Source organism: Eleutherodactylus coqui, chromosome 10, assembly GCF_035609145.1.
Source record: "Eleutherodactylus coqui strain aEleCoq1 chromosome 10, aEleCoq1.hap1, whole genome shotgun sequence".
NCBI classification, from domain to species: Eukaryota; Metazoa; Chordata; class Amphibia; order Anura; family Eleutherodactylidae; genus Eleutherodactylus; species Eleutherodactylus coqui.
The window spans coordinates 77,675,251-77,702,884 of NC_089846.1; the positions used below are offsets into that span (position 1 = coordinate 77,675,251).

Consider the following 27,634-nt stretch of genomic DNA (forward strand, 5'->3'; position numbering starts at 1 on the left):
AGCTTAGGAGATAAGAGGCACACGGCCCACGAACTGCTGCAGGGTCTGACAGAGCAGACCGACCGCTGGCTTGCGCCGCTGAGCCTCCAACCGGGCATGGTCGTGTGTGACAACGGCCGTAACCTGGTGGTGGCTCTGCAGCTCGGCAGCCTCACGCACGTGTCATGCCTGGCCCACGTCTTTAATTTGGTGGTTCAGCGCTTTCTGAAAAGCTACCCACGCTTGTCAGACCTGCTCGGAAAGGTGCGCCGGCTCTGCACACATTTCCGCAAGTCCCACACGGACGCTGCCACCCTGCGCACCCTGCAACATCGGTTTCATCTGCCAGTGCGCCGACTGCTGTGCGACGTGCCCACACGGTGAAACTCTACGCTCCACATGTTGGCCAGGCTCTATGAGCAGCGTAGAGCTATAGTGGAATACCAACTCCAACATGGGCGGCGCAGTGGGAGTCAGCCTCCTCAATTCTTTACAGAAGAGTGGGCCTGGTTGGCAGACATCTGCCAGGTCCTTGGAAACTTTGAGGAGTCTACCCAGATGGTGAGCGGCGATGCTGCAATCATTAGCGTCACCATTCCTCTGCTATGCCTCTTGAGAAGTTCCCTGCAAAGCATAAAGGCAGACGCTTTGCGCGCGGAAACAGAACTGGGGGAAGACAGTATGTCGCTGGATAGTCAGAGCACCCTCCTGTCTATATCTCAGCGCGTTCAGGAGGAGAAGGAGGAGCATGAGGAGGATGAGGAGGAGGGGGAAGAGACAGCTTGGCCCAATGCTGAGGGTACCCATGCTGCTTGCCTGTCATCCTCTCAGCGTGTATGGCCTGAGGAGGAGGAGGAGGATCCTGAAAGTAATCTTCCTAGTGAGGATAGCCATGTGTTGCGTACAGGTACCCTGGCACACATGGCTGACTTCATGTTAGGATGCCTTTCTCGTGACCTCGTGGCCACTACGGATTACTGGGTGTACACACTGCTCAACCCACGGTATAAGGAGAACCTTTCCACTCTCATTCCTGAAGAGGAAAGGGGTTCGAGATTAATGCTATACCACAGGACCCTGGTGGACAAACTGATGGTAAAATTCCCATCCGACAGCGCTAGTGGCCGAAGGCGTAGTTCCGAGGGCCAGGTAGCAGGGGAGGCGCAGAGATCAGGCAGCATGTACAGCACAGGCAGGGGAACACTCTCTAAGGCCTTTGACAGCTTTCTGGCTCCCCAGCAAGACTGTGCCACCGCTCCCCAGTTGTCGGCAGGAGCAGTGTAAAAGGATGGTGAGGGAGTACGTAGCCGATCGCACGACTGTCCTCCGTGACGCCTCTGCCCCCTACAACTACTGGGTGTCGAAGCTGGACACGTGGCCTGAACTCGCGCTGTATGCCCTGGAGGTGCTTCCTTGTCCTGCGGCTAGCGTCTTGTCAGAGAGGGTGTTTAGTGCAGCTGGGGGAATCATCACAGATAAGCGTACCCGCCTGTCAACCGACAGTGCCGACAGGCTTACACTCATCAAGATGAACAAAGCCTGGATTTCCCCAGACTTCCCTTCTCCACCAGCGGACAGCAGCGATACCTAAGCAATACGTAGGCTGCACCCGCGGATGGAAGCATCGTTCTCTATCACCATCAAAAACGGGGACATTTTTGCTTCATCAATCTGTGTATAATATTCCTCCTCCTCCTCCTGCTCCTCCTCCTGAAACCTCACGTAATCACGCCGAACAGGCAATTTTTCTTAGGCCCACAAGGCTCAGTCATATAATTTTTGTAAACAATTTTTATACGTTTCAATGCTCATTAAAGCGTTGAAACTTTCACCTGAACCAATTTTTATTTTAACTGGGCTGCCTCCAGGCCTAGTTACCAATTATGCCACATTAACCAAAGTGATTAATGTGTTTCACCTGCCCTCTTGGTTGGGCATGGGCAATTTTTCTGAGGTACATTAGTACTGTTGGTACACCAATTTTTTGGGGCCCTCGCCTACAGTGTAATCCAATTAATTTTTTGCCCACCTGCATTACAGCTGACGTTACATCAGCTGTGCTGGGCACTGCAATGGGATATATTTATGTACCGCCGGTGGGTTCCAGGGAGCCACCCATGCTGTCGGTCCACACGGAGTTGTAACTACATGTGTCCACTTCTAAAGAACCCCAGTCTGATTGGGGCATGCAGTGTGAGCCGAAGCCCACCTGCATTAAACATGACATTACCTCAGCTGTGATGGGCAATGCTATGGGATATATTTATGTGCTGCCGGTGGCTTCCTGGCACCCACCCATGCTGTCGGTCCACAGGGACTTCACAATAGGGAGTTGTACTTGCCTGTGTCTATGAATTAAAAAGCCCGGTCAGGTTGGGGCATGCAGTGTGGGCCGAAAACCACCTGCATTTAATCTGACGTTAGCTCTGCTGTCCAGGGCACTGCAATGGGATACATTTATGTACAGCCGGTGGGTTCCAGGGAGCCAACCATGCTGTGGGTGGACACGGAATTCCCATTGCGGAGTTGGGGATTCCCAGTTGTACCTGCCTGTGACTATTTATAAAAAAACGTAGTCTGACTGGGGCATGCAGACACCTTGACAGAATGAATAGTGTGTGGCACATAGATTCCCCATTGCTATGCCCACGTGTGCAGCTCCTGATGGCGGTGGCACAGGATAATATTTCTCATCTCATTGCTTCTGTACAGCATTGTGGGCTATCGCCCCACCCCTTTTAAAGAGGGCCGCTGCCTAGCCATGCCAACCCTCTGCAGTGTGTGCCTGCGGTTCCTCCTCATGGCAGACGCACTTATAAATAGACATGAGGGTGGTGTGGCATGAGGCCAGCGTGTGGCATGAGGGCAGCTGAAGGCTGCGCATGGACAATTTGGTGTGCGCTTTGGACACTGGGTCGTGCGGGGGGGGTTGGGCAGCATGTAACCCAGGAGAAGTGGCAGCGGAGTGTCATGCAGGCAGTGATTGTGCTTTGTTGGAGGTAGTGTGGTGCTTAGCTAAGGTATGCATTGCTAATGAGGGCTTTTCAGAAGTAAAAATTGTTGGGAGGGGGGGGGGGCACTCTTGCCGCTATTGTGGCTTAATAGTGGGACCTGGGAACTTGAGATGCAGCCCAACATGTAGCCCCTCGCCTGCCCTATCCGTTGCTGTGTCGTTCCCATCACTTTCTTGAATTGCCCAGATTTTCACAAATGGAAACCTTAGCGAGCTTGGCGATATACAAAAATGCTCAGGTCGCCCATTGACTTCAATGGGGTTCGTTATTCGAAACGAACCCTCGAGCATCGCAAAATTTTCGTCCCGAGTAGCGAGCACCCGAGCATTTTGGTGCTCGCTCATCTCTAGTTATCACCTATCCATTGTATGTATGAAAGGGCTGACAAAACCAAAGCCATGCAAATTACCACTCCATCTTAGGAAGGCATGGACGCTCTTTAGTAGTGTAGTTCTTACATTTAGTCTGGCCCTCGTGCACAACAATAATTTGCTGAGCTTTTGATTCTGTGTGTAGCTTATATGTCTTTTCTTCCTCCCACGGTGGTAACAGATGACCTACAGTGTATCAATTCAGCAGGTCTTTAGAGGCCGGCAAGCTCATATCTGCTAGACCCTCCTCTACGCTTACCTATGGTTTAGGCGGGGTTGCTACAGGAGGTGGTGAGTTCTCCATCAATGGAAGTTTTCAGAGGCTGGACAGACATCTGTCTGGGATGATTTAGTCATCCTGCACTGAGCAGAAGGTTGGACTCGATGACCCTGGAGAACCTGATGACCCCAAAGGACCTGATGATCCTGGAGGTCCCTTCCAACTCTACCAATCTAGAATACTATGCTTCCTCACTTGTGGCACACATGCTCATTTTCCCCTTCATGGTATTTGGTGTCTACAGCCCAATGATTCAACTCCATCCCCTTCAGGTGCATCCCAATGATTAAACCACAATGAAACACCCGACTTGGGTAAGGAGACGCTGATAAATGATTGTCAATGGAATCAACAGCTGCGGGAACTTCCAGAAGAACTCTTGGGTGCAGAGATGACGGAGTAGGAGCTAGTGAGTTGGTAAATGATTACAGCTAGGCCACATTCTTGCTCTGACCGTCACTAACAACCACCGGTACACCCTCAATGGCAGCAATGTCAATTACAAGCTAGAAGCAGTAGCTTACAGTGGCAGCAAGCAACACAAAAGTGGTCTTTTTGTTTCGACTCTAACTTCACAGTTAGTTTTTGGCGAAATCACACCACCCTCCACGCTGGCTCTTCTCACAGAACCGCATGTTGTCTTATCTGCTACTTTCTTTTCTTTGTTGCATCACACCTTTGCAGTCTCTTCTCTACCATGCTAAAGTAGTCACGCCTATTGCCCTCGTGAGATAGCACTACCACCGGTAACATAGCTGCCGTCTTTACAGAACAAATACACTGAACATAATAAAGTTGCACAAGCCACTGTCTATAGTTTGACCTTCCTCACACCACTCTGGAAAGAGAAGCAGATGCATCCTTGGCAGGACAAGTGTTAGGGGAAGGAAGCTGAAGCAGTAACTTTAGCATTATTCTTTCTATGTTGCTTAATTCATGATTGACTTCTTATGTGCATCTCAGTGTCTCATTGATACTGCCTGCTATCAGTTCATTCTTCTTACATTAGATCATAGGTCGAAATGTACTAAGTCCAGCATTTCTGACACTGGGTTTAGTACAATTTCCTCAGGTGCATGCCTCTTCATGTATTTAGCGCATCCCTGGCACCTCTGTGTGCCTTGACAGAAATGTACACCTGGTCCTGACCAAGTGAACACTCCTGGCATAATTTACATCAGTTTCTGGCATAAATTATACATAAATCTGTCAGTCCAGGGTTGACACGCCCCTCCAACAAGCTCAACCCAGTAGCAACTTTTCTACACTGGTATTCTGGCATAACCTGTTAGTAAATGCCCCTCATATTTTTGCTCTATCTCAGTACATTATTTCCTATCTCCAGTCACTGTAGTCTGGCAGGGACACAGATGACCCATAAAATATCATATATTAAATATGTTGCATTAGAACATGGTAACAAGAAGAATGACCTTGTTCCTGAAGTAATAAAATAATTATTCTCTACTGCTGGAGCGTGATTAGCACATTTGGCTCAACCTGTCTTTCCTGGGCCTAATGACTGGTGGTGGTCAGGACCAGACAGTGTATATTGCTACATGGTATCAACTGGATGCTCTTGGACATCTGTGGCTTACTGCCAATGTGTTCTGTTTCTCCCCCCCCCCCCCCCCATACATTTATCATTCCTTTTATGTAGTCAACACTATTACTCTCCTCAATATACTGCCCAAAATGTACTATATATTCCGTTCTCCTCCTCTTCCTGTTGTCTCTGCCTCTCCAGGAAGCTGATTTACGACCACCACTAAAATGTAAGTCTATGGAAACCGTTCACACCAGATCTTCATGACCACAAAATGTTCAAATATAGCTTTGTTCCTAAAATACAGACACAACCCTCAGTGTTAGAATAGTTTGTGTGATATTTAACAGTCTGTATGTTTCTCACAGACAGTCACTCTCTGCGTGTGTTGTACATCGGAGTCACCGCTCCCGGATCCGGGGGCCCTGAGTTCTCCAGGGTTGTATATCTGGATGATGAGCAGATAGAGTTATATAGCAGTGATATTGGGAGAGCTGTCCCTGTGGCTTCATGAATGAAGAAGATGGGTCCTGACTACTGGGAGAGTGAGAGCAAGATGGTTAAAGAAGATGAAGCATTATTCAGACTTGAAGTGAAGATACTGATAAACCGATTAAACCACACTGAAGGTGAGACATGCAATTTCCTATCACCTCATCTACTTTTGTGGTGGTGCACTAGTTTCCTGTGAATGTGACTTTGGGAACATCGCGGGGTGGTTTTATATTGCTGCTGATGGATTGCTGAGCAATATGTTCTTAGTTGAGGTGCTATCAGGTTATCATCTGCAACCCACGCGGACTTAAGACAGTTTTCCAGAGTCCTGCTTTAATTTTCTAACCTGTGTTGAAAAACTAAGAAGCAGAATGTGACCAGTTACCTTGGAAGATTGTTTCACCTGTCTACATGCAAATGTGGCAACCCAGCCTGGACCAAGGAGGCAGAGCAGCGGAGAAGAAGATGGTAGTCATGGTGGCACTGCTGCACCTCTCCAACGGAAAATGTGGCCCTCTTATTTGGGTGCTACCCATAGGGTGGGGTAAGGTGGTGATTTCCAATAGGAGGCTACCAACGGAGTCGGGTAGGGTTAGGTGTTGTTTTGTTATGACGCCAGTCCTTGTACGGGTAGAGACCCGTCTGAACAAAATATTCAATACAAAGAATGGGCGAAATAAATATAACGGGGTTGGACCCTTTTCCCCTGGAACAAGTAGTGTGGTACCTCAGTGCAGGTGTTAAGTTGGTGGGAAGGGACTCCAGGAGTGTGCACCCGATATCTGTGAATTGCACAGTTCATTGTGCAATTTCGCAGGGAAAACAGCACACTGGGGACTAATTAAGGCTGCATAGCCTTTCAAATCACGACACGGGTGTGTCCTGTGCCGATGTGGACGGTCTCTGATGGTGCAGAAAGTACAGCGAAATGTGCAGATAAGCATGCAATAGTGTGACCTTCACTGTGCAAAAAGGCTCGCTATTGTGTGTGTTTTTTGCGCTTACTCTCATGTGAAGCTGGATGTCAAGCAGATCTTTACATTCACTGGGTTTCATATGTGTGATAATACATCACACATCCACCGTATGCTCTGCTTATATGTTCCACACACCCTGTGCATAGCCACGTATGTACTACACTTACATGTATAGATCTGTTCTGTGTAACATGTTCCTCTTCTGTGTGCAGGTTTCCATTTTTTCCAGGTGATTGTTGGCTGTGAGCTAAAAGATGATGGCAACATCGAAGGGTTTGTGCAGCACAGATAAGATGGGAGAGAGTATATGTACTTGGATATACAGGCAGCAACATATATTGCCACCATGGCTGAGGCTCAGATCACCACACAGAGATGGAACAGTCCGGATGTAAGAATGGGGGAGATATACAAGAATGAGCTACAGAATATCTATTTTGAGAATATGAAGAGATACGTTGAGTACGGAAGAGAAGATCTGGAGCGGAGAGGTGACCTCATAGTTCATTATATCTATCAAGTCTTCCTTTTGTAGTATCTACACAGGGATCCCAACTATGTACAGCCAGTCTGTAGAAACAGAGATTTTTATTTAGCCTACTGTATAAACTTAGGGCCACAATCAGGGCAGCACAGGGTAATTCTAAAGTCAAGGCTACCCAGAGTATCTTCTGAACGAAAATAGATAATATTAGGAAACATTGTAGAACACTTAGATGGGTGGGGGGAGACTTTTTGGCACTATAGTGGTGCCTGTTGGCCATCTTTGAGTCAGCCTAAGAAACTTCAATAGTGCAGAGTTAGTCCAGGTTCACATGACCGTAAGTGTAGAACACTGCATTAGAGATGAGCGAACGTACTCGTCCGAGCTTGATATTCGTGCGAATATTAGGGTGTTCGGGATGCTCGTTACTCGTAACGAGTACCACGCGGTGTTCTGGTTACTTTCAGTTTCCTCTCTGAGACGTTAGCGCGCTTTTCTGGCCAATTGAAAGACAGGGAAGGCATTACAACTTCCCCCTGTGACGTTCAAGCCCTATACCACCCCCCTGCTGTGAGTGGCTGGGGCGATCAGATGTCACCCGAGTATAAAAATCGGCCCCTCCCGCGGCTCGCCACACATGCCTTGTGACTTAGCTGAGGGAAAGTGCTGCTGCTGGTGCTGCTGTAGGGAGAGCGTTAGGAGTCAGTGTAGGCTTCAAGAACCCCAACGGCCCTTCTCAGGGCCACATCTACTAGTGTGCAGTACTGTGTTAGCACAGTATTTTTTTTTTTTTGTCCAAAATTGGATCTGCAGAGCATTGCGCCCAGCAATAGGGACAGAAGTGGGGGTTAGGCAGGGAGAGTGTTAGAAGTTAGTGTAGGCTTCAAGAACCCCAACGGTCCTTTCTAGGGCCACTTCTATCCGTGTGCAGTACTGTCCAGGCTGCTGTTAGCTGTGTTGCATATTTTTTTTTTTTCTCAAAACCGGCTGTGCAGAGCATTGCACCCGGCATTAATACTACAGGGATAGAATTGTGTAGGCAGGGCCAGAAGACATTTATTATTCATTGAATACACGCAGTAGGGTCTTCCCTTTGCTAAAAAGGAAAAAAATTATATTTGGCCAGCCTGTGTCAGTCCTAAGGTCTCCGTGTACGTGTGTGCTGCGTGTACAACGTACAAAAATCAGACGCAACCAGCTACGCTTTACTGCAGGCTTGCGCCATTGTCTTTCCTGACTGGCAAATACCTGCTCTGCTAGAGTTAATAACTCTGCTACACTATACTTGTGTGACACTTTTTGAGGGCCACACTACAGTTCTAAAAGTTATTGTTCATTGAATATACGCAGTGGGTCCTTCCCTTTGCCAAAAAGGAAAAGAAATTATATTTGGCCTGCCTGTGTCAGTCCTAAGGTCTGCGTGTACGTGTGTGCTGCGTGTACAACGTACAAAAATCAGACGCAACCAGCTACGCTTTACTGCAGCCTAGCGCCATTGTCTTTCCTGACTGGCAAATACCTGCTCTGCTAGAGTTAATAACTCTGCTACACTATACTTGTGTGACACTTTTTGAGGGCCACACCACAGATATTAAACTTCTTGTTCATTGAATATACGCAGTGGGTGCTTCCCTAAGCTAAAAAGGAAAAGAAATTATATTTGGCCTGCCTGTGTCAGTCCTAAGGTCTGCGTGTACGTGTGTGCTGCGTGTACAACGTACAAAAATCAGACGCAACCAGCTACGCTTTACTGCAGCCTAGCGCCATTGTCTTTCCTGACTGGCAAATACCTGCTCTGCTAGAGTTAATAACTCTGCTACGCTATACTTGTGTGACACTTTTTGAGGGCCACACCACAGATATTAAACTTCTTGTTCATTGAATATACGCAGTGGGTGCTTCCCTAAGCTAAAAAGGAAAAGAAATTATATTTGGCCTGCCTGTGTCAGTCCTAAGGTCTCCGTGTACGTGTGTGCTGCGTGTACAACGTACAAAAATCAGACGCAACCAGCTACGCTTTACTGCAGCCTAGCGCCATTGTCTTTCCTGACTGGCAAATACCTGCTCTGCTAGAGTTAATAACTCTGCTACACTATACTTGTGTGACACATTTTGAGGGCCACACCACAGATATTAAACTTCTTGTTCATTGAATATACGCAGTGGGTGCTTCCCTAAGCTACAAAGGAAAATAAATTATATTTGGCCTGCCTGTGTCAGTCCTAAGGTCTGCGTGTATGTGTGTGCTGCGTGTACAACGTACAAAAATCAGACGCAACCAGCTACGCTTTACTGCAGCCTAGCGCCATTGTCTTTCCTGACTGGCAAATACCTGCTCTGCTAGAGTTAATAACTCTGCTACACTATACTTGTGTGACACTTTTTGAGGGCCACACCACAGATATTAAACTTCTTGTTTTTCATTGAATACACGCAGTGGGGTCTTCCCTAAGCTAAAAAGGAAAAAAATTATATTTGGCCTGCCTGTGTCAGTCCTAAGGTCTCCGTGTACGTGTGTGCTGCGTGGACAACGTACAAAAATCAGACGCAACCAGCTACGGTTGAGTGCAGCCTTGTGCCAATTTCTTTCCTGCCTGGGAAATCAAATCACTGGTAATACAGCATGCTGAGGGGTAGGGGTAGGCCTAGAGGATGTGGACGCGGCCGAGGACGCGGAGGGCCAAGTGAGGGTGTGGGCACAGGCCGAGCCAGTGCGGTGGCCAGGGGTAGAGGCAGGGCCAGACCGAATAATCCACCAACTGTTTCCCAAAGCGCCCCCTCGCGCCATGCCACCCTGCAGAGGTCAAGGTGCTCTACGGTGTGGCAGTTTTTCACAGAGACGCCTGACGACCGACGAACAGTGGTGTGCAACCTGTGTCGCGCCAAGATCAGCTGGGGAGGCACCACCAACAGCATGCGCAGGCATATGATGGCCAAGCACCCCACAAGGTGGGACGATGCCCGTTCACCGCCTCCGGTTTGCACCACTGCCTCTCCCCCTGTGCCCCAACCTGCCACTGAGATCCAACCCCCCTCTGAGGACACAGGCACTACCGTCTCCTGGCCTGCACCCACACCCTCACCTCCGCTGTCCTCGGCCCCATCCAGCAATGTTTCTCAGCGCAGCGTCCAGACGTCGCTAGTGCCACAGTTTGAGCGCAAGCGCAACTACGACGCCACGCACCCGCACTCTCAAGCGTTAAACGTGCACATTGCAAAATTGATCAGCCTAGAGATGCTGCCGTATAGGCTTGTGGAAACGGAGGCTTTCAAAAGCATGATGGCGGCGGCTGCCCCGCGCTACTCGGTTCCCAGTCGCCACTACTTTTCCCGATGTGCCGTCCCAGCCCTGCACGACCACGTCTCCCGCAACATTGTACGCGCCCTCACCAACGCGGTTACTGCCAAGGTCCACTTAACAATGTACACGTGGACAAGCACAGGCGGGCAGGGCCACTATATCTCCCTGACGGCACATTGGGTGAATTTAGTGGAGGCTGGGACAGAGTCAGAGCCTAGGACCGCTCACGTCCTACCCACCCCCAGAATTGTGGGCCACAGCTCGGTGGTGGTATCTGCGGCGGTGTATGCTTCCTCCACTAAAGCACCTTCCTCCTCCTCCTCCTCCTCCAACGCAACCTCTGTCTCGCAATCAAGATGTGTCAGCAGCACGTCGCCAGCAGTCGGTGTCACGCGGCGTGGCAGCACAGCGGTGGGCAAGCGTCAGCAGGCCGTGCTGAAAGTACTCAGCTTAGGAGAGAAGAGGCACACGGCTCACGAACTGCTGCAGGGTCTGACAGAGCAGACCGACCACTGGCTTGCGCCGCTGAGCCTCCAACCGGGCATGGTCGTGTGTGACAACGGCCGTAAGCTGGTGGCGGCTCTGCAGCTCGGCAGCCTCACGCACGTGCCATGCCTGGCCCATGTCTTTAATTTGGTGGTTCAGCGCTTTCTGAAAAGCTACCCCCACTTGTCATACCTGCTGGGAAAGGTGCGCCAGCTCTGCGCACATTTCCGCAAATCCCACACGCACGCTGCCACCCTGCGGACACTGCAACATAGGTTTAATCTGCCAGTGCACCGACTGCTGTGCGACGTGCCCACACAGTGGAACTCTACGCTCCACATGTTGGCCAGACTCTATGAGCAGCGTAGAGCTATAGTGGAATACCAACTCCAACTTGCGCGGCGCAGTGGGAGTCAGCCTCCTCAATTATTTACAGAAGAGTGGCCCTGGTTGGCAGCCATCTGCCAGGTCCTTGGAAAATTTGAGGAGTCTACCCAGGTGGTGAGCGGCGATGCTGCAATCATTAGCGTCACCATTCCTCTGCTATGCATCTTGAGAAGTTCCCTGCAAAGCATAAAGGCAGACGCTTTGGAATCAGAAACGGAGGCGGGGGAAGACAGTATGTCGCTGGATAGTCAGAGCAACCTCATGTCTATATACCTCACGTAATCACGCTGAACGGGCAATTTTTCTTAGGGCCACAAGGCTCACTCATAATTTTTCTAAACAATTTTTATATGTTTCAATGCTCTTAAAAGCGTTGAAACTTTAACTTGAACCAATTTTTCGTTAAACTGGGCTGCCTCCAGGCCTAGTTACCACTTAAGCCACATTAACCAAAGCGATTAATGGGTTTCATCTGCCATCTTGGTTGGGCATGGCCAATTTTTTGGATGTACATTAGTACTGTTGATACAGCAATTTTTGTGGGCCCTCGCCTACAGTGTAATCAAATGAATTTTTAGCCCACCTGCATTACAGCTGACGTTACATCCGCTGTGTTGGGCAATGCAATGGGATATTTTTGTGTATCGCCGGTGGGTTCCAGGGAGCCACCCATGCTGTAGGTGCACAGGGAGTTTAACCTACATCTGTCCACTTGTAAAGAACCCCAGTCTGACAGGGGCATGCAGTGTGGGCCGAAGCCCACCTGCATTAAGCACGACATTACTACCTCAGCTGTGTTGGGCAATGCAATGGGATATTTTTATGTACCGCCGGTGGGTTCCAGGGAGCCAACCATGCTGTAGGTGCACACGGAGTTTAACCTACATCTGTCCACTTGTAAAGAACCCCAGTCTGACTGGGGCATGCAGTGTTGGCCGAAGCCCACCTGTATTAAGCACGACATTACTACCTCAGCTGTGTTGGGCAATGCAATGGGATATTTTTATGTACCGCCGGTGGGTTCCAGGGAGCCACCCATGCTGTGGGTCCACAGGGACTTCACAATAGGGAGTTGTACCTGCCTGTGTCTATGAATTAAAAACCGCGGTCTGACTGGGGCATGCAGACACCTTGACAGAATGAATAGTGTGTGGCACATAGGTTCCCCATTGCTATGCCCACGTGTGCAGCTCCTGATGGCGGTGGCACAGGATTCTATTTCTCATTGCTTCTGTACAGCATTGTGGGCTATCGCCCCGCCACTTTTAAAGAGGGTCGCTGCCTAGCCGTGCCAACCTCTGCAGTGTGTGCCTGCGGTTCCTCCTCATGGCAGACGCACTTCTAAATAGACATGAGGGTGGTGAGGCATTAGGGCAGCTGAAGGCTGCGCAGGGACACTTTGGTGTGCGCTGTGGGGGGGAGGGGGGGCGGTTGGGCAGCATGTAACCCAGGAGAAGTGGCAGTGGAGTGTCATGCAGGCAGTGATTGTGCTTTGTTGGAGGTAGTGTGGTGCTTAGCTAAGGTATGCCATGCTAATGAGGGCTTTTCAGAAGTAAAAGTTTTTGGGAGGGGGGGGGGGGCCACTCTTGCCGCTATTGTGGCTTAATTGTGGGACCTGTGAACTTGAGATGCAGCCCAACATGTAGCCCCTCGCCTGCCCTATCCGTTGCTGTGTCATTCCCATCACTTTCTTGAATTGCCCAGATTTTCACACAAGGAAACCTTAGCGAGCATCGGCGAAATACAAAAATGCTCGGGTCGCCCATTGACTTCAATGGGGTTCGTTACTCGAAACGAACCCTCGAGCATCGCGAAAAGTTCGTCCCGAATAACGAGCACCCGAGCATTTTGGTGCTCGCTCATCTCTACACTGCATCTATCATATCGCATGTGAAATTATGTTTGTGTGAATGAACCCCAATAGTGAAAAAAAAAATGGTGGAGCAACCCCGGTAGAAAAATGAATATATAAAGTGGAGATTATGTCTTAAGGATTGGTTGCGGAAATATAGTGAAAGAGTCTTTAAATTTGGAAGGTACAGCTCACCTCAAATAATGTTCTACCCAACTGAGTGAATGTTTTGAATACTATAGACAGAAAAATATTTTTTTTTTGAAGGAGGGGGGCTTGGTATATGTGGTGCGACCTTCAGATGTAATATAATTAACTGAAATTATATATTTCAAAGATTCTCTATTTATTAATTAAAACCAGCATGTATGAGTTTCAAGGTTAGCAAACCTCTTCCTCAGTACTCACTAGGGATACATTATACATATAAGTCCATATTAGAATGGGGGGGGGGGGGGCATAAACAGAAATTGATGAAGAACAAAATATAGTTCAGAAAAATGATCAAGTATGAGCATGAATGGACCCAAAAAATTCTAATTTTTGTTTGGTTTTTCTTTTTGCTCATACTTGATCATTTACCTGAACTATATTTTATTCTTTATCAATTTATGTTTGTTCCAGCCCTTATTATAATATGGACTTTTATTATATTTACAGTGTATCCCAAGTGAGTACTGAGGAAGAGTTTCACTAACCTTGAAATGCGTATACAAGTTGGTTTTAATTAATAAAGAATTTTTACAATATACAAATTCAGTTAATTATATTATGCCCAAAGGTCACGTCACATATGCCACCCCTCCACCCAAAAATTTTTTTTCTATTTTCTTTTGTGTAAAGGAAACTTCAATCGAAAGGTGGTCATGAGATAAAGGATACAGAAAACTGATTAAGAAGTTAAGGGACATCAGAATTGTTCAGGGCCAAGCCCAAAACTGGTGTTTGCATGGGTGCACTTGTGTGTCTTGATGTTTTCCTGACTCCATGCTACAATGCTAGTGTCTTGCTTCTTTTCTTTGGACACTTCATAAAAACGGCTAGCACGGTTGTCAACAATAGTGGATTGGAACTATGCTCAGACAACCAGTTCTCTGTTTGTCCTGGATACTATTCGTGCACTCACTGCTTGTCTTCCTGGGTGTTCTCAGCGAGCTCAATTGAACTTCTGTTACTGACTATCAGGATGATCTTAATTCTGTGCTAGATTGTTCATTACACTGTTACCTGAAAAACATGCAAATAGTGTTTTCTGTACCACAAAACTCAACATAACAACTTTATTAAAGCTCAACGTGACACCATCCATAACTTGAAAAATGTTATAGATAATTAGAAAATGACTGCTCCTATCAATTTTTTATGAACTTCTACCCTTTAAACATGTATCCCATGACCCACTTTCCATTAAAGTATCTTGGGCTAAATCCAAGATAGCTGCCATCGAGATGACCTACAGGCGCTGCCATAGTCAAAAAAGTTTTGCCCCACTCATTAAAGTGCTCTACAAAGTTTTCTAATATTTTTGCAATGGCCAAGCTGAGTGTGCCAGAGTGGGTGAGACCACGAGGATTGCAAGATGGTTATAACGGATGGCTCTGTAATCCCTCCCAACAGTGGCGATAATGCTGCTCTGCTCAGCTGTCACACAATGGCAAGAATAAACTGTGGAGGTACGTTTCAAAAATAAACAATTGTTTTGTCATGGGTGACGCCAGTACTCCAACCTGAACTCGCGAGTGTGGTAATGGTGAAATAACTTGAGACGAGTCCAGTTACTTGTATTAGTAAACTGGGAGCACACAGGTTTACTTAAGCTTTTGTGAATACAGGTGAAATACAATTCAACTTTGCAGCATTAAAGATGTAACAGAGCCGGCAATGATGCAGCAATTGAACACGTTGAAATAGTAGATTTATATTTTAAACAATTTCTTCAACGCTCTCTCTCTCTCTCTACTCTCCTAGAGGTTACTCAGTAATGACTTCCCCTCAGTATTGGATATCTGGGGGGGGATTACTGGAAGTGTAAGATGCAGGTGTTGGATGTTAGTTAAAAATGGCCGCTGAACTAATCCTGGCTTTGAATTTACTGGGTAGTTTAACTCACTGTTTTGTGAAACACTGGCCTCCAACTCAGATCTCCTCACTGCAGGATGGACAACGGAGCGGAAAGGGGCCTAACTATCCTCGCTGGCTTTGTGAAACACTGCACCCATGGCTGACTTGCTAGCACACCTCCTCTCTGGCAACAACTTGCTGCAGACCCCTCTTCCTCTGACTGCTCTCCTCCTCTCTCTCTTTGCTCTGACTCCTCCTTCACTTCCTCCATCACTTCCCACACTTTTCTCCTCTCCACCCACTCTGCATAGGGACTCGTGATCAGGTTTTCCCACTCTGGACTCACCAATCAGTAGAGGCATGACCTATAGCCAATAGGCAACCAGCTATTGTCAGCTCTGAGGTTAGGAAGGGAAGCACATGAAGGGAAAAAGGGGTCAGCACTACCCATTGGAAATATATCCCAATAGAAATGAATAGGTGCACGTTAAACCATGGCTGCAACATACAGTAGAAGCAGAAACCAAAAATGGCAACAGCACACAAAATAAATGTACTATCAGAGGTATACATACCTAAAATCTAACCACATTAAATAATGCCAGGTTCCTAGTATATAATTTGATCAAATTATATTGTCCCATCTACCAACGTCCAGGTGACCAAGCTCTCAGATGGGTCCTAACATTAATACCAGGTGGTGTATCTTAACCTGGGAAAGCTGAGTTCCTACCTCTCAAAATGCTCCTCTCTTGGGACTAAGCCTACAAATAAAACCAAGGAGGGTGGGATACCATATAGATGATCCAATAGGAGGGACAGGAGGTAAATGGGCGGCAGGTGTGCACGACCCAGTGAAGGCAGCCAAAACTTCACAATATTTGTACAGAAAGGGAAAAAGGGGTCAGCACTACCCATTGGAAATATATCCCAATAGAAATGAATAGGTGCACGTTAAACCATGGCTGCAACATACAGTAGAAGTAGAAACCAAAAATGGCAACAGCACGCAAAATAAATTTACTATCAGAGGTATTCATACCTATAATCTAACCACATTAAATAATGCAAGGTTCTTAGTAAGGGAAGCACATGGACAGGCGTGCCAGGACAAAAGTTGATGTGTGTATTCTGGAGGACCCTCTGGGCCACTACATTGTGAAATGAGATTCTCAAAGTACAATCGTTAGCAATCCCTAAAGAAGGAAGAATGGGAAGTAATTAAACTATAGAGACCAGGATGGATGAACACAGAACTTAAATAGATGCTAAAAAGAAAGAACAATATGTATTATGAAATGGAAAGAGGAGGACACAGAGCTAGGAGGAATAGCTAACATTAGAGAAGAGAAACAGAGAATTCAAAAAGATCTAGAGCTTGAACAGTGGGCGGCAACTACAGAATATTATTTAACATTTAGAAATGCAAGGTCCTACATCTGGGCAAGAAAAATGAAAAATAAACACATACATAATGGAAGGAATTGGGCTAAGCAGCAGCACTTGGGTATACTAATAAATCACAGACTGAGCATGAGTCAACAGTGTGATGAGGCAGCAAAAAAAAAAAGCAAACACAATTCTGGGATGCATTAAGAGAAGCATAGAGTCTAGATCATGTGAGGTCATTATCTCCCTCTACTCTTCCTTAGTCAGACCTCATCTGGAATACTGTGTCCAGTTCTGGGCACCCCAATTAAAAAAAAAAGACATAGACAAACTGGAGCAAGATCAGAGAAGAGTTACCAAAATGGTGAGCGGTCTGCAAATGATGTCCTATGAGGACCTGGCTGATTACAACGAGCAACACGAATAGGGGCCTATAGACACATTGGAAGTGTAGGTTAGGGAATATTCTTACATATACCCCCAATGCAACCAAAAACAAGTTATGAAAGGAGCCCATCATGTAAAAACCACTCTCTATAATCCACACTGATGCCAAAGTAACAAACCTTATTAAAACTAAAAAAAGAAAAGCCCGCAGTGGCCACAGAGTAAGGGTAAATTTACATGGGGTGATGATGGGGCACAAATAGCAACTTGATATAATTTCTTTCAGTGCATGCCAATTGGTTTAGGAACATTGAGAAACTGATACAGAGATCGGATTTTTATTCCTTATCAGTAAAGTATGATTTTCATTGTTTTTCAGCTGTATATATGTTGGTTTTTTGAAATCTTAGTTTTTCTCTTTTAGTCCGACCAGAGGTGAAGATCCCGAGACCGGAATCGGGAGAGGTCACAAAGCTTCACTGTCTGGTGTATGGATTTTACCCCCGAGCTGTGGATGTGAAGTGGATGAAGAATGGGGTAGACGAGGTTCCTACATATCAAACCACCCATGTCCTCCCCAATCCTGACCGCACCTATCAAATCAGAGTCAGTGTGGAACTGATACCCCAAGAGGGTGACAGTTACTCCTGTTATGTGGATCACAGCAGCTTGGAGGAACCGCTCCTTGTGGACTGGGGTGAGTGTGATCTGTAATGGGGGCATAACTGGAGGAAGACTGAGAAAAGTTCTTCATGAGTTCATTGGAGTTATTGATAAGGCTCATCCATCCCCCTGGTAATGGCTCCTGTAACCATCCATAGGCACTAAATAATTGTCACTCATCCTTAACATAACTGTATAAAGAAGGATAAGTGACAGTACTAGAGGCAGGTCTTCAGGGGACGGCTTTTTCCTGATAGAGGGGAGTTTACCAGGGACGTAACTCCTCACAGGGTCTGCAACATCTGCCAATGAGGGAGGAGGAAACCAGAGCAGAGGAGGCTTCACCAACCATCTCTTCTACAGAGGAAGGGTAGTTGGGTGGGAGAACAAGCACTGGGTGCTCTAGACAGCATATGGGAGGCATGTAATACTATGAGATAAGACATTACAGAAGCCTAATTGTGTTATTGGGCCCTATGTTGTCTATGTACCAACCTGGGAAGAGATGATTATCTGAAAGATCTCAGTCATCACTTATAGAAGGGTCAGAGAGGAAAAATCCAAACGGGCCTGTCTGTGTTTCCTCATAAGCAGATTCTGGGAAGAGGTCAAACAGTTTCTGTAATCTGATGAATAAATTACAGTGTCAGATTACTGGTCACATATTATTGGTTTTTATTTTAAACTGCAGTCCTAATTCCAGCGTCTCTCACTTTACTTGTTCCCTTTTTATGGATAGCATAATTTACAATAAGTTCCTTAATCCGTTAGTGACCACTAGAGATGAGCGAGCACCAAAATGCTCGGGTGCTCGTTACTCGAGATGAACTTTTCGCGATGCTCGAGGGTTCGTTTCGAGTAACGAACCCCATTGAAGTCAATGGGCGACCCGAGCATTTTTGTATATCGCCGGTGCTCGCTAAGGTTTTCATTTGTGAAAATCGGGGCAATTCAAGAAAGTGATGGGAACGACAAAGAAACGGATAGGGCAGGCGAGGGGCTACATGTTGGGCTGCATCTCAAGTTCACAGGTCCCACTATTAAGCCACAATAGCGGCAAGAGTGCCCCCCCCCAAACAACTTTTACTTCTGAAAAGCCCTCATTAGCAATGCATACCTTAGCTAAGCACCACACTACCTCCAACAAAGCACAATCACTGCCTGCATGACACTCCGCTGCCACTTCTCCTGGGTTACATGCTGCCCAACCCCCCCTGCACGACCCAGTGTCCACAGCGCACACCAAATTGTCCCTGCACAGCCTTCAGCTGCCCTCATGCCACGCCACCCTCATGTCTATTTATAAGTGCGTCTGCCAGAGGAACCGCAGGCACACACTGCAGAGGGTTGGCACGGCTAGGCAGCGACCCTCTTTAAAAGGGGCGGGCGATAGCCCACAATGCTGTACAGAATCAATGAGAAATAAAATCCTGTGCCACCGCCATCAGGAGCTGCACACGTGGGCATAGCAATGGGGAACCTATGTGCCACACACTATTCATTCTGTCAAGGTGTCTGTATGCCCCAGTCAGACCGCGTTTTTTTATAAATAGTCACAGGCAGGTACAACTGGGAATCCCCAACTCCTCAATGGGAATTCCGTGTGCACCCACAGCATGGGTGGCTCCCTGGAACCCACCCGCTGTACATAAATGTATCCCATTGCAGTGCCCTGGACAGCAGAGCTAACGTCAGATGAAATGCAGGTGGGCTTCGGCCCACACTGCATGCCCCAGTCAGACTGGGGTTCTTTAGAAGTGGACACAGATGCATTTACAACTCCCTGTGGACCCACAGCATGGGTGGCTCCCTGGAACCCACCGGCAGTACATAAAAATATCCCATTGCATTGCCCATCACAGCTGAGGTAATAATGTCATGTTTAATGCAGGTGGGCTTCGGCCCACACTGCATGCCCCAGTCAGACTGGGGTTCTTTAGAAGTGGACACATGTAGTTACAACTCCCTGTGGACCCACAGCATGGGTGGCTCCCTGGAAGCCACCGGCGGTACATAAATATATCCCATTGCATTGCCCATCACAGCTGAAGTAATAAATTCATGTTTAATGCAGGTGGGCTTCGGCCCACACTGCATGCCCCAGTCAGACTGGGGTTCTTTAGAAGTGGACACAGATGCATTTACAACTCCCTGTGGACCCACAGCATGGGTGGCTCCCTGGCACCCACCGGCGGTACATAAAAATATCCCATTGCATTGCCCATCATAGCTGAGGTAATAATGTCATGTTTAATGCAGGTGGGCTTCGGCCCACACTGCATGCCCCAGTCAGACTGGGGTTCTTTAGAAGTGGACACAAGTAGTTACAACTCCCTGTGGACCCACAGCATGGGTGGCTCCCTGGAAGCCACCGGCGGTACATAAAAATATCCCATTGCATTGCCCATCACAGCTGAGGTAATAATGTCATGTTTAATGCAGGTGGGCTTCGGCCCACACTGCATGCCCCAGTCAGACTGGGGTTCTTTAGAAGTGGACACATGTAGTTACAACTCCCTGGGGACCCACAGCATGGGTGGGTGCCAGGAAGCCACCGGCGGTACATAAATATATCCCATTGCATTGCCCATCACAGCCGATGTTACGTCAGCTGTTATGCAGGTGGGCAAAAAATTAATTGGATTACACTGTAGGCGAGGGCCCACAAAAATTGTTGTACCAACAGTACTAATGTACCAGAGAAAAATTGCCCATGCCCAACCGAGAGGGCAGGTGAAACCCATTAATCCCTTTGGTTAATGTGGCTTAATTGGTAACTAGGCCTGGAGGCAGCCCAGTTAAAATAAAAATTGGTTGAGGTGAAAGTTTCAACGCTTTAATGAGCATTAAAACGTATAAAAATTGTTTACAAAAATTATATGATTGAGCCTTGTGGGCCTAAGAAAAATTGCACGTTCGGCGTAATTACGTCAGATTTCAGGAGGAGGAGCAGGAGGAGGAGGATGAATATTATACACAGATTGATGAAGCAAAAAGGTCCCCGTTTTGGATGGTGATAGAGAACGATGCTTCTGGGGAAATCCAGGCTTTGTTCATCTTGATGAGTGTAAGCCTGTCGGCACTGTCGGTTGACAGGTGGGTACGCTTATCCGTGATGATTCCCCCAGCCACACTAAACACACTCTCTGACAAGACGCTAGCCGCAGGACAAGCAAGCACCTCCAGGGCATACAGCGCGAGTTCAGGCCACGTGTCCAGCTTCAACACCCAGTAGTTGTAGGGGGCAGAGACGTCACGGAGGACGGTCGTGCAATCGGCTACGTACTCCCTCACCATCCTTTTACAGTGCTCCCGCCGACTCAGCCTTGACTGGGGACCGGTGACACAGTCTTGCTGGGGAGCCATAAAGCTGTCAAAGGCCTTAGAGAGTGTTCCCCTGCCTGCGCTGTACATGCTGCCTGATCTCTGCGCCTCCCCTGCTACCTGGGCCGCGGAAATGGGCCTTCGGCCACTAGCACTGTCGGATGGGAAGTTTACCATCAGTTTGTCCACCAGTGCCCTGTGGTATAGCATCATTCTCGAACCCCTTTCCTCTTCGGGAATGAAAAGGACCACTGCGTATATTCAATCAATAATATATGTCTTCTGGCCCTGCCTACACAATTCTGTCCCTGGAGTGTGTCACGGAACTGCAGAGTGTTGCACTGTTATTAACTGCAACAGAGCGGTGATTTCAGAGCCAGGAAATAATTTGGCGCAAGCCTGCTGTAACACTTAGCTGGCTGCGTATGATTTTGGAGAACTACTACCTCCAGCAGACACGGACCCAGAACACTGAGCACAGTGACAGGCAGGCCAAATAAATTTTTTTCCAATATTTTTTTGAAAAGGACCACTGCGTATATTCAATCAATAATATATGTCTTCTGGCCCTGCCTACACACTTCTGTCTCTCGAGTATTACTGCAGGGCGCAATGCTCTGCACGGCCGATATACCAAAAAAAAAAAGTGCAACACTGCTAAAAGCAGCCTCCACACTACTGCACACGGTTAGATGTGGCCCTAAGAAGGACCGTTGGGGTTCTTGAAGCCTACGCTAACTCCTAACACTCTCCCTTTAGCAGCTCCGGCACCAACAGCACTGTCCCTCAGCTATGTCACAACGCATCTGAGGCGAGCCGCGGGAGGGGCCGATTTTTATACTCGGGTGACACCTGATCTCGCCAGCCACTCACTGCAGGGGGGTGGTATAGGGCTTGAACGTCGCAGGGGGAAGTTGTAATGCCTTCCCTGTCTTTCAATTGGCCAGAAAAGCACGCTAACGTCTCAGAGATGAAAGTGAAAGTAACCCGAACATCGCGTGGTACTCGTTACGAGTAACGAGCATCTCGAACACGCTAATACTCGAACGAGTATCAAGCTCGGACGAGTACGTTCGCTCATCTCTAGTGACCACCCATTCATGTTTTCACGTCCTGGGTTTCTGGGCTTTATTCTACAGGGCCATAAAAACATGCTGTCCCTGTAGAATAGAGCCCTGGTGTCTGTGACTGTGACAGCTCCTGGCTATCAGCTCCCAGAGGTAGCCAAGAGCCTGGAGCTGTCATCGAGGGATGCAGTGTCCGATGGATAATGGTAATTGCATAAAGGTAAAAAAAAAAAGTTTTCAAAGTTAAAGTTTCATCTTCCCTCATGGATCCGATCTGATGCAAGCGAGAAGCTGGGGATTGCCTGGCAAATTTAAAATCTTCTTGCTCCCGGCTACTGAAGGTAGCCGAGAGCCTGAGGATGTAACCGGGGGCCATGCTGAGTGGTCCTTGGTCATATGATTGCCATTATTCAAAAGCTAAAGGCGATCATGTAAAAGTGAAAAAAAAAGTTAGTTTCATCTCCCCTCACGATACGTGACGGAAGATGAGGGTACTTACCTAAAGCCTCCTATGAGGTCCCACCCACGCAATAATCCCGTACAGACCATTTCCTGGCTTCTGTGTATGCACCTGCATACATTACAACTTTTATCTAAAATTTAGAGAATGTCAAAAGGGGGAAGGGGTGGAAATCATTTTTAGGGAGTCAATTTATTTTTATTTTTTTCTGCATAAGTGGGCAATGGGGCCTGGAATTTATTCAGTTGGGCCCTGAAATCCATTGGGTGTTCCCTCTATTATAGGCCTAGCCATGTGTCTAGAAAGCATGTTGGGGCTACAATGGGGATGTTTATGAACACAGAAGAACTAGTGCTATAAAATTTGAAGTGCATCTCCCTAGTTTTCTCTGCTTGAAATAAAGGAAACTGTCATGATTTTTATTTAACTTAAAATTGTGGTGTCAGAATGCTAAGTACACACCTAGATAAATGGGCTAAGGGGTCTAGATTACAAAATGGGGTCAATTGTGGGGGGTGTTGTATTATTTTGGCAGCTTGATGGCTCTACAAGTCAGCAATGTGGCCTGGAATTTAGTCTGTTGTGCCCTGAAAGTCAGAAGATGTGACCTCCATTGCAGGCCGAGCCATGTGTCCAGTAAGCAGATTGGGGAAACAATGGGTATGTTTCTGAACACAGGACAAACTGTGGTATCCATTTTTGGGTGCAAACATTTTTGAAACGACACAATTGCTAAAAAAATTAAAATCATAATTTTTTCTTTCTGCTTTGCTGGAATTCATTCAAAAACTGCTTGGGTCAAAATACACAGATTCCCCCACAGATGAATTCATTAAGGGGTCTACTTTTCAAAATGGGGTCATTTGTGAGGATTCTCTATTGTTTTGGCCACTCAAGGGTTCTACAAGTGGGCTATAGGGTCTAAAACACCTTCAAGCAAAATGTCTGTTCTCAAAGCCACCGGCTGCTCCTTTCGGTTTGGGCCCCGTTGTGCATACAGACAGAAGATTACGGCCACAATGGGTTTGTTTCTGAACACAGGACAAACAGAAGTATCCATTTTGGGATGCAAATCCTCATTTTCATGTGCACTATAGAAAAAAAACTGTCTTTAAAAGACTTTTTCGTTTAAAAAAAAAAAGTTTTTGTTTTTCCCTTCTAAATTGCATTAATTCCTAAAAAGAAACTGGGGTCAAAAAACTCCTGACACCCCTCAGTGAATACATTAATTGCTATATTTTTTTAACTTGTGTAATTTGTGGGGGTATATATCATTCTGACTCCTATGAGCCTTTGCAATCTTGGCTTGGTGTAGGAAAACACAATGTTCCTCAAAATGTTATTAATCAATGTTGAATTTGTTCATTTCCTAAAACCTGAAGTTTGTCCAATGTGCTTCCAGAATAAAGTAAACAGATGGAAGTGTATATCTCATCAAAAATTAGTACAGTATGTTTGCACATATTTGACTTATGCAGTTGAAAATGGGAAAAATGACACGTCAGTTTTCAAAATTTGGCTCCATCACTAAAGTGCAAACAGGCTTGGTCACTAAGGGGTTAAACTTAGTGACCTTTGGCTCTGTAGACGGCACAGATATCACAAGGAGCTCTCACATATCTTCTCTGCATCCAGTCTTACTATACAGGAATGATGGTTTATTATGTGTCACCTCTTATGTTATTCTCATGTGTATCCTGAATATATGAATCTGTCAGTGTAATCATTGGCTCATAATCTCCTTATTTTACCTTTTAAGACCCAGAACAGGAGATCCCGCTGTCCGTGATCATCAGTGTGGGGGTCATTAGCGTTCTTGTTCTCACCGCTGTGGTTGTTGGAGTCATTATATACAGAAGTAAGTGTCAGAAGCTGGCCTCCTGCAGCTACCACTAGGGGTTGTCCTTATGCACACTATATAATTATTGAGTTTAATAATAACCAGTATGCAGAAGGCTCCCATATTGGGGAATTCTGTATGGTGGGTTACAGTTTTACATGATTATCTCATTAAAAGAAAATGTCCATTATTCTTCTGTGATACCGGCCTCCTAGAATCCTCTGGTAGAGAAGGTTTTCCATTACTAATTCCATCTCCTCTGTTTTTTTCAGTAAAGACGGATGATTACACGGCAGCTGACAGTGAGTATTCTGGATTTGCTCTGTAGTTCTAACCCCGATCTCACTATTTGAGGGGTCGATTACTAGTAGATACAATTTTCAACAGGCACAATCCCTTCCTTCATCCATTAAAGGGGTTGCACCAAGTTTTAAACTTATCCATATCCACAGGGTAGGCAATAAGCGTCTGATTAATAAGGTCTGACTGACAGTGAGCGTTCTGTGCCTTCCTTCATTAATGGAATGGTGGCCAAGCAGGCAGAATGCAGTGGGCCAGCAAAGGGGGTAGCAAACTGATGGTAGTCATGGTGGCATAGCTGGAGGAAAACGCGGCATTGCACAGTGGTAAATGGCAGTTCTTTTTTAAGGTGCTAGCCCCGGGGTTGGGTAAGGTGGTTATTCCCAGTAGAGTGCTACCCATGGACTCAGGGTAAAATGTTAATTTGCCATGAGGCCAGTCCATATATGGGTAGGGACCCATTCCGACCAGAAATAATTTACAAAAAGTCCATAACTAAACAAAAAGGGCACAGTAGTCCTTGCCCCAGGAGCGTGCAGTATGGTACCTCAGTGCAGATGTTCTAGATGGTAGAAAGGGACTGCAGGAAGCAGGCTTAGATGGTAAAACATGGTAACACTTTGTTAGGAAGAGAGGGAGTTCTTTACTTTGCAGCAGTTACGCAACTTGATTTATTTTTAATTGAGCAGATGATGACAACTAGAGATGAGCGAGCACCAAAATGCTCGGGTGCTCGTTACTCGGGATGAAATTATCGCGATGCTCGAGGGTTCGTTTCGAGTAACGAACCCCATTGAAGTCAATGGGCGACCCGAGCATTTTTGTATTTCGCCGATGCTCGCTAAGGTTTCCTTGTGTGAAAATCTGGGCAATTCAAGAAAGTGATGGGAACGACACAGCAACGGATAGGGTAGGCGAGGGGCTACATGTTGGGCTGTATTGCAAGTTCACGGGTCCCACTATTAAGCCACAATAGCGGCAAGAGTGGGCCCCCCCCTCCCAAAAACTTTTACTTCTGAAAAGCCCTCATTAGCATGGCATACCTTTGCTAAGCACCACACTACCTCCAACAAAGCACAATCACTGCCTGCATGACACTCCGCTGCCACTTCTACTGGGTTACATGCTGCCCAACCCCCCCTCCCCCCACAGCGCACACCAGAGTGTCCCTGCGCAGCCTTCAGCTGCCCTCATGCCACACCACCCTCATGTCTATTTAGAAGTGCGTCTGCCATGAGGAGGAACCGCAGGCACACACTGCAGAGGGTTGGCACGGCTAGGCAGCGACCCTCTTTAAAAGGGGCGGGGCGATAGCCCACAATGCTGTACATAAGCAATGAGAAATAGAATCCTGTGCCACCGCCATCAGGAGCTGCACATGTGGGCATAGCAATGGGGAACCTATGTGCCACACACTATTCATTCTGTCAAGGTGTCTCTGCATGCCCCAGTCAGACCGGGCTTTTTAATTCATAGACACAGGCAGGTACAACTCCCTATTGTGAAGTCCCTGTCGACCGACAGCATGGGTGGCTCCCTGGAACCCACCGGCGATACACAAAAATATCCCATTGCATTGCCCAACACAGCTGAGGTAGTAATGTCGTGCTTAATGCAGGTGGGCTTCGGCCCACACTGCATGCCCCAGTCTGACTGGGGTTCTTTACAAGTGGAATCAGATGCATTTATAATTCCCTGTGGACCCACAGCATGGGTGGGTGCCAGGAAGCCACCGGCAGTACATAGAAATATCCCATTGCATTGCCCAACACAGCTGAGGTAGTAATGTTGTGCTTAATACAGGTGGGCTTCGGCCCACACTGCATGCCCCAGTCAGACTGGGGTTCTTTACAAGTGGACAGATGTAGGTTAAACTCCGTGTGCACCTACAGCATGGGTGGCTCCCTGGAACCCACCGGCGGTACATAAAAATATCCCATTGCATTGCCCAACACAGCTGAGGTAGTAATGTTGTGCTTAATACAGGTGGGCTTCGGCCCACACTGCATGCCCCAGTCAGACTGGGGTTCTTTACAAGTGAAATCAGATGCATTTATAATTCCCTGTGGACCCACAGCATGGGTGGGTGCCAGGAAGCCACCGGCGGTACACAGAAATATCACATTGCATTGCCCAACACAGCGGATGTAACGTCAGCTGTAATGCAGGTGGGCTAAAAATTCATTTGATTACACTGTAGGCGAGGGCCCACAAAAATTGCTGTATCAACAGTACTAATGTACATCCAAAAAATTGGCCATGGCCAACCAAGAGGGCAGGTGAAACCCATTAATCGCTTTGGTTAATGTGGCTTAAGTGGTAACTAGGCCTGGAGGCAGCCCAGTTTAACTAAAAATTGGTTAAAGTTAAAGTTTCAACGCTTTTAAGAGCATTGAAACATATAAAAATTGTTTAGAAAAATTATGAGTGAGCCTTGTGGCCCTAAGAAAAATTGCCCGTTCAGCGTGATTACGTGAGGTTTCAGGAGGAGGAGCAGGAGGAGGAGGAGGAATATTAGACACAGATTGATGAAGCAGAAATGTCCCCGTTTTGGATGGTGAGAGAGAACGTAGCTTCCATCCGCGGGTGCAGCCTACGTATTGCTTAGGTATCGCTGCTGTCCGCTGGTGGAGAAGAGAAGTCTGGGGAAATCCAGGCTTTGTTCATCTTGATGAGTGTTAGCCTGTCGGCACTGTCGGTTGACAGGCGGGTACGCTTATCTGTGATGATTCCCCCAGCCGCACTAAACACCCTTTCCGACAAGACGCTAGCCGCAGGACAAGCAAGCACCTCCAGGGCATACAGCGCTAGTTCAGGCCACGTGTCCAGCTTCGACACCCAGTAGTTGTAGGGGGCAGAGGCGTCACCGAGGATGGTCGTGCGATCGGCTACGTACTCCCTCACCATCCTTTTACAGTGCTCCCGCCGACTCAGCCTTGACTGGGGAGCGGTGACACAGTCTTGCTGGGGA

The 27,634-nt window shown here is 47.2% G+C and overlaps 1 pseudogene; it reads left to right on the forward strand.

The window, feature by feature from the left end:
- The first annotated feature begins 3,748 nt into the window (after positions 1-3,748).
- LOC136581093 (major histocompatibility complex class I-related gene protein-like) overlaps positions 3,749-27,634 on the forward strand; it is a 67,577-nt pseudogene continuing 43,691 nt past the window's right edge.